The sequence below is a fragment of the Trypanosoma cruzi genome, genomic scaffold (genome assembly GCF_000209065.1).
Source record: "Trypanosoma cruzi strain CL Brener 1047053516389 genomic scaffold, whole genome shotgun sequence".
NCBI classification, from domain to species: domain Eukaryota; phylum Euglenozoa; class Kinetoplastea; order Trypanosomatida; family Trypanosomatidae; genus Trypanosoma; species Trypanosoma cruzi.
The window spans coordinates 52,461-59,551 of record NW_001849291.1 but is presented as its reverse complement, the minus strand read 5'-3'; the positions used below and the strand labels follow the sequence as shown (position 1 = coordinate 59,551).

General features: G+C 53.8%; 2 pseudogenes, besides 1 other annotated feature; both read left to right on the top strand.

Moving 5' to 3' along the window:
* Positions 1 to 7,091: a sequence feature (areas not merged during assembly with more than two copies in the genome that could not be assigned to a particular haplotype).
* Positions 1,152 to 4,973, top strand: Tc00.1047053507733.40 (annotated as a pseudogene).
* Tc00.1047053507733.10 lies at positions 5,470 to 7,091 on the top strand (annotated as a pseudogene; the record flags this gene model as incomplete).

Here is a 7,091-nt window from a genome sequence, read left to right as displayed (position 1 = left end):
GCAAGGCTTGAACCTCCGCATGAAGAACTCAAACCCACACAGAAACCCCGCCTCTGCACAGGAGGAGAATGCCACCGAGAAACAGTGCACCGTGAGCCCAAAGTGGCACGCACACACATGCGTTGTTGAACGTCACGCTGTCGCTGATGTCACGACGGCAGAGGGGTCAGGCCGCCGAGAAGGCGCACGTTGCCCGGTGACGACAGCCCGATGGGATCCCCACCAGTTTAGTTTCGCCGTCCAGCATGCGGGTGTCAGCGCCACAGCAATGCCTGACTGACCAGCTACCGCACGGCACGCCACGGGCATCGACCGGGCATTGTGAAAACCGGCCGACTGGAACTGTGCGGAGGGGCAGGTCGGCATTTACTCCGCTGCCCGGCTCTGCAGGCGCCCAGAAAAAAGCATGGAGCGGACATTGGAGAAGTGGGGAAGCCGTGCTTCACGGAAATATTGGTGTGTCTCCACTTTGAAGTGGAAGGTCTCTGCCCCAGCAGTATCTCCGCGCGGCGAGAAGGCACGAGACCCCTCGCAGATGCGGCAGGCCGTATTTTCTCCTGGCAGGCTGCCCTCCTCTCCTTTTCTCATTTATGGCGTCCATGTTTGGTTGGTTCTGTGATTTGTTGTTTTATTGATTCTTGGCGGCAACGGATTATCGAGCCACCGCGCTCTCCCCGGGGCGGGTGCGTAGCGGTGGTGTGTGCTTCACGGCCTCCGCTGCGGCTCCCACTTCGGGTGCCGGGGCTCTCTTTCACATCTCCGATCGTTGGGCGGACGTGCTCTGCGATGGTGGCTGGCGTGTGGGCCTTCGTATTTATTTGAGAAGACACGAGGAATAGTAGCAATATATATATATCAACAGCGCTGAATGGATATTAGTACTGATATCTAAATGCCTATCTACATACATGTGCAGCCAATAAAATGGCAATTCAATAAATCAGGAAACCAAGCAATCTGTCAAATTTTAGGGGAACGAAGGGATACATCCATATCTATACAGATGCATCAATGAATAAAGTATCGTTTTTATGCTCATACCCATATCGATATATCTACACGTTGATCAACGCCTATTTTCATATGTATATCCCTCCATATAATTTTTCTACCGTTCTTTTTTGTTCGTGCCATCTTGCTTCCGCTATATTATGTATCCTTCTCCCGTGAGTTTCTGCTTACTTTTTTAGAGCGCATAGGCATTCCGTCCCGCGGTCAAGGTCCCATATGCACTGAAGCACCCCATCGTACAAAAGTCGCAAGAGGTTTGCGAAGCCCATCCCAATTGAATGCTGATTGCCACCTTTTTGATCTCCTGAGGAGCTGCGACGTGTGATTGCGTTGCCCCTGACACCCAACACAATGACAACTTTCAACGGGCAGTTTGCAGGCGCATTGTGCAGTTTTCTTGAGGTGTGGCCCACACCTATATTTTGGGAGTGAGTGCACGGTGTACCTGTAGGGGATGCTGAGGGCGGCGTCAGCGAGGCATGGGACAACATGTGCTCCGGAACAAGTGTGTGGCGTTGGCCCGAGGAGGTCCTGTGCCAACGGCATCACTGATTGATGGCCATTGATTTTGAGGCTTTCAGCTTCCTTGCTTTAAGGAATGGAATGGCGCTGGCTGAAAAGGTGCCACTCGCCACCTAATCTGTCCTTGATGTGGCTTAAGAGACGATGCGGGCGCATGCAGAGGGGGAAAAGGAAGTAGGACGTTGTGTGGAAATGCACGTGGACGTGTCAGAGCGTCACGATATCCCTCAAGAAGTGTGGAGCCCCGAATTGATGATTCGATCTTCCTGATAAAACTGCCTGGGGTGGAGGTGAGTGCGCTGACTTCCTTTTCACCGAATTTTTCTTCATCTGACAGGCTGCGCGGCTGACGTGGAGGGACATCATGCGCACCTGTTTCCGGCGGGTGCGATGCCGTTTCCCACATTTGAGGGCGACTTCCCCGATGATGCACTCTGCCATCCTCAATTGTTTTATCTGACGACACGTCGCAACGCGGGGTTGGTGCTGAGCGACGAAAGCCTTCCGTCTCGGTTGGAACCAAAACGGAGAGTCCATGAAGAGGCATGCTGCTCGCGGTTGGTTGATGCGTTGCCTGGGAGGAGTCTGTTTGCCGCCGTGGAGCATCTCTTATCCGCTTGATTGCATGACCCTCTACACATTGCAGAGGCCTCGTGCTCCTGAGTAATGCCGATAGGGGCGGATCGCATGATGGTGTTTTATTGCTGGAAGGCACCGTGAGGAGGAAAAATATTATTTATTCTTTCTTCTTCCTGGAGGAGACGAATCCTTTCTTTGATTGAAGTACTAATGCCTTGTCGCAGCTCTTTTTGGCCGCTGGTGGCTTTGGTGTTTGTTCCAATCAATGGCTCTCACTGGCGGCTCCAAGGCCTAATATCGACTGGCGTTGTCGCCCATGGGCCCACGTTGCTTGGCCCATCAATTGTTTGTGCAACTGGACAACAAATTTCTCTGTGGGTGTGAATCATGGTTTACAGAATATGACCACAACAGCTGCTGAGTGGGCTGGTGGTTGTTGCGTCCTGCATGAATCTGTTCTTGCGTATTTCACTCTGTTGCGTGTAAGTGATGTTACATCTGTGTCTCGTTGTGTGGCAGAGGCCTGAACCAACGGAGGACAGAGTGTTGTGATGAGTTAGGGCACAGACAACCCTCGTGTTGCTCATCGTTATGCTCGTTTTCACTGCGGTCCTCGACGTGGGATCATTTTATTTTGTGCGGTATGGAGAGCACTCGTCGGGTGGCATATCGCCGTGTGGTGGTCTCTGGCTCAAAGGACCCTGTGGAATACTTTGTGAGGGCGAAGGATGATGGCAGGACTGTTGTGCCCACACAGACGGAGACGAGAACAGGCTGGTTGGTGTGCCCTGTAAGATTGCGCGCTCGATTGCGTCATTGGATGCGTGCAGAGCAGGTGGCTCTCCGGTGTTTGTTGGCTTCACGGCCAACCCGCTGGTCCCTTCTGAAGGGCATTCAAGAGCATTCGTTCTCTGAGGGTGTTCCTTTTGTGTGGTCCGCACACTGCAGTGCCCGCTCAATTGGGCCTTTTCTTTGATGGGAGGATGGTCTGTTGCACTTCTTGGGCCCCTGTGGAGGGGGAGGGTCATGGGGCAACGTGCCCACCGCTTCGGTGTTGGTGCACCGCGTACTTGTGGCCGCGTTACGCAGGAGGCATAGTTCTCCGTTGCAGGATGGAGGCAACGCGCTCTTGTCCCTTGCCAGCAATGCGCGGTCTTCTTGTTATTTATTTTTAGGCGTTTCTGCCGGACAACGAGTTTGTAAATGGTTACGAGGGATGCGTGGCTGCAGGGCTTGAGCGCCGTTGGTTTTTTTCTGACGGGCGGTGTTGAGGAATTACAGGCGCTTGCAGATGCCATCGCCGGTGTGAGGACAGGTGTTTCAGCCACCCGAAGCGCGGCTGTTGGGAAGACGTGTTTCACTCTTGCAGTGGAAGCAGGCACCAAAGGGGCGAATGTGCGGGCTCACCACCCTACTTTCTGTACTGTTTTGCCGCGACGACTGGATCTGATCGCCAGCCACATTGAGCCGTCGCCATGTGGCCGCAACGTTGCCTCGAAGCGGTCGAGAGGCCGCAGGGCACGGCATTTGCATTCATTTATGGAAGTGTCATGGGGGAGAAGTGCGAGCCTCTTGGCATCTGACATCTCGCTGCCTTTTGATGCCATATTCGGTGAGTCCGTGGGTACTGTCTGGTGCTCCTGCCTTTTACTGGATGATTGGAACTGCTGAGATGTGGAGGGTATTTGCTGCGCCTTCTTTTTTTGGGTATATTTGTCGCACGCCGTGTTCGAGACGGTTTTTGATTGCCGCATTGCATGGGGTGCTGCAAGGCGATGCATTATGCCACGCGATTGTGTTGTGGGTGCCATGCGGTGGAAATATTTGACGTCGTTGAGGTGCCCTTGGAGGGTGGGGGTGGCGATCCTCCGGCGCGGGTGATCACTGACGGGTTCACACGCCCCTTTGAACCTGCTGTCCCTTCTTTGTACTTTCATGAACTGGCCGCGGATATTGCAGAATATATTCAGGTTGCTGCGGTGCTCCACACATTCAAGGTGTTGTCCTCCGCGCCGTCAACCTCGGCAGCTGAACGACCGGTCCCTTTGGAGGATTCGGGAGGAGGATCCGTCCAATTTGTTCCGCGGCTGGAGTCACTTCCTTCATTTCTGTCGGCTAGACACGTCTACAGCGTTACATTGCGTTCCCTTCCCCCAATGGGAGGAATGGGTGATGACGGAATTCGAGAGACAGTGGCTCTTTTTGTTGCGTCGCTGAGTGATCGGTCAGCGGCAGTTGGTGCATCAGCCCTTCCTGAGGGTCGGCGACAGAAACTCTGTGGCCGAGACGATTTGGATTGAAGTTCACAGGGGCAGAATGCGCGCCTTACTTCCGTGCTTGTGCCGATGGAATGCAACTATTTGCCCTTTCCTGTGATGCCTCGTGTATGCCACGACACCACATTGAGGAGAGCACGAGGTGCTATTGCGCGTGCTATTTCGTTAGACGCCACGGCTCTTTTCGGGTGTGTGATTCGACTGTGTGGCGGGTCCGTTGAGGGGAGGACGTGGATGGGCCGCGCCTACCCGACCGCTGCGCCTCACTTTGCTGGACGCCCTGACCAAAATGCTGGTCTCCTTTTGCTTGCCTTACCGGGCCTGGCGACCTCTTGAGGAGCGGTGCGGCGGCGTGGACTGTCGGGCTGCTGAGGAGGCCGTGGCTGCGCGGGATGTCCTGCGGATTTTTTTTGCGTTTCAGGACTACTGTAGAGAGGAGGACATTTCATGCCTCCTCCACGTCCAGGAGAGTAGATGGAGGGATCGCGGTTGTGGGATCGCACTTCACGAGGGTCTGCGCCCGTTGATCGCGTCGACGGCGCGCTCTGTGTGTCTTCGACCACTGCCGAAGCATCCCGCCGTTTTCCTTCCGGTGAACGGGAAAATCCACCGACACACCGAGGGGGTGGTGGGGGATGTTGCAGCGAGGAACGCTTTAAAGGTTCTACAGTGAGGGAGCGGTGCTTGAAAGGATCCCGCAGCACTTGGGATTCTGCTTGCCTTTAATTTCTCCTCTCTGTCTGTTGGTTGGTGCCGTTTGCCGGAGGGCGTCTTGGCCCGTGCGCAACCGTCAACTTCTCTGCTTCTGTGTGTGGCCTCACATTTTTTGGTCCGTTGTGGACGGTGAGGGTAATTACTGTGGCGGTTACGACGAAGCGGATGTGTTACGCCGTGAATGGTGGCGCCACCCACTCCTCTGCCACGTTCTTTTTTGATGCTTTTTATATTTTAATTTGATTTCTTGCACACAAACACACTCAGGCTAGGAAGGAAGCTACGACCAAGCGCCAATCGCTACTGTGAAATCCGAAGGCACTGAAAGGACCAACAGCACACACACCGCCCACACACACATATTTGTATGCTCTCACGTGTTGCTGCAGTGAAGGCACCCCGCACACACAACCGTCGCCGCGTGACCGGATCCAGCGGCATGAGGAGGGGAGGAAGGGAGAGTGAGCCGCAGAGGCCCAACATGTCCCGGCATATCTTCTACTCTGCGGTGCTGCTCTTCCTCGTTGTGATGAAGTGCTGCGGCAGCTGGGAAGCTGAGGCCGCTCAGGAGAATAATTTAATGACGACTCTGTTTAGGAAAGGGGATTCGTTTGATGATTCGGAGAACAAAAGTATGTCACAAGCGTTTGATTCTTTCCGTGCACCTTCTCTTCTTGTCGTGAATGGTCTTGCAGTGGCCATAGTTGAAGCGCATTACACAAACTCCACGGATAAAGAACTGTATGTTGGCCTTGTTGCAAAGTCGATGACGGTGAATGAAAAGAAATGGGCGAATGGAACCGCCATTGTGTTTGATCATTACGACATAAAAGTTTACCGCCTGTTGTGCCCAACTTCTATTGTGGACAATGGAGAGATAAAGGCTGTTCTTGGGGGCCACGGCAAGTCAGGGGATCCATTGACGGAGTTGGTCGGTGATGGTAAATATTGGACGTCCAGGTACGCGAGTGGTCAGATTTTTGTTGGCGGGGTGGTGAGGAAAAGGAGTTTGGATGGGATCAAGGTACCACCTCGAAATTTTTCCTGACCTTCTAAAAACTTCAAAGCCAATGCAGAACCATACAAACAATTTCTGGGTGGTGGTGGCGCAGGCATTAGGATGGAGGACGACAGTCGCCATGCGCTGCCTATTCAAGCCTTGAAACATGATGGAAAGAAAGTTTCTTTGGTTGTCCTCGCAGAAAAATCTTCTTTTGATTGGGAGTTCTCAAATGCCACGAGTGATGATGGCTGCATCCAGCCTGCGGTTCTTGAATGGGAGGACGGCGATCTCGTCATGATGACGTCGTGTGAGGACGGCAGCCGCAGGGTTTACTGGTCAAGCGCCATGGGGAGATGGTGGATGGAGGAATACGGCACTCTTTCACGCGTGTGGGGCAATTCGCTGAATCGTACAGGGCACGGCGTGCAGGGTGGCTTTGTCAGCGCGAGGATCGATGGACAGAGAGTCATCCTCGTCAACCGGCCGGCATATTTCGGGGAGGCGGGAAAAGAAACGGGCCGACTTCACTTGTGGCTGACGGACATGCAGCGCATTTATGATGTTGGGCCGATATCCGCTGAAAATGAGAACGTCGCCGCCAGCACTCTGCTGTACGCCGCTGACGAAGTGCCGTCATTGGAGGAGGGAGAATCGAAGGAAGTAGAGGGAAGACTGTACTGCTCTTACGAGGTTGCTGCTGCAGAGGACGGTAAGTACAACATTGCTTTTCTGGACTTGACGGAGAAATTGGAGGACGTGAAGAAGGTGTTGGCTGCTTGGAAGGAGAAGGACGCGTACATTGTGAAGGAATACGGCTGCACGGTCGAAAGCAATGGTAAGAAGCGCCGGGAATTTGGTGTTGTTGGTGACCTCACGAAAGGGCTGGTTGGCTTCTTATCCAGCACGTCAACTGACAGCACGTGGAGGGACGAGTACCTCGGGGTGAACGCCACAACAACGAAAGTAGGAAAGGAAAAGTGACCAGC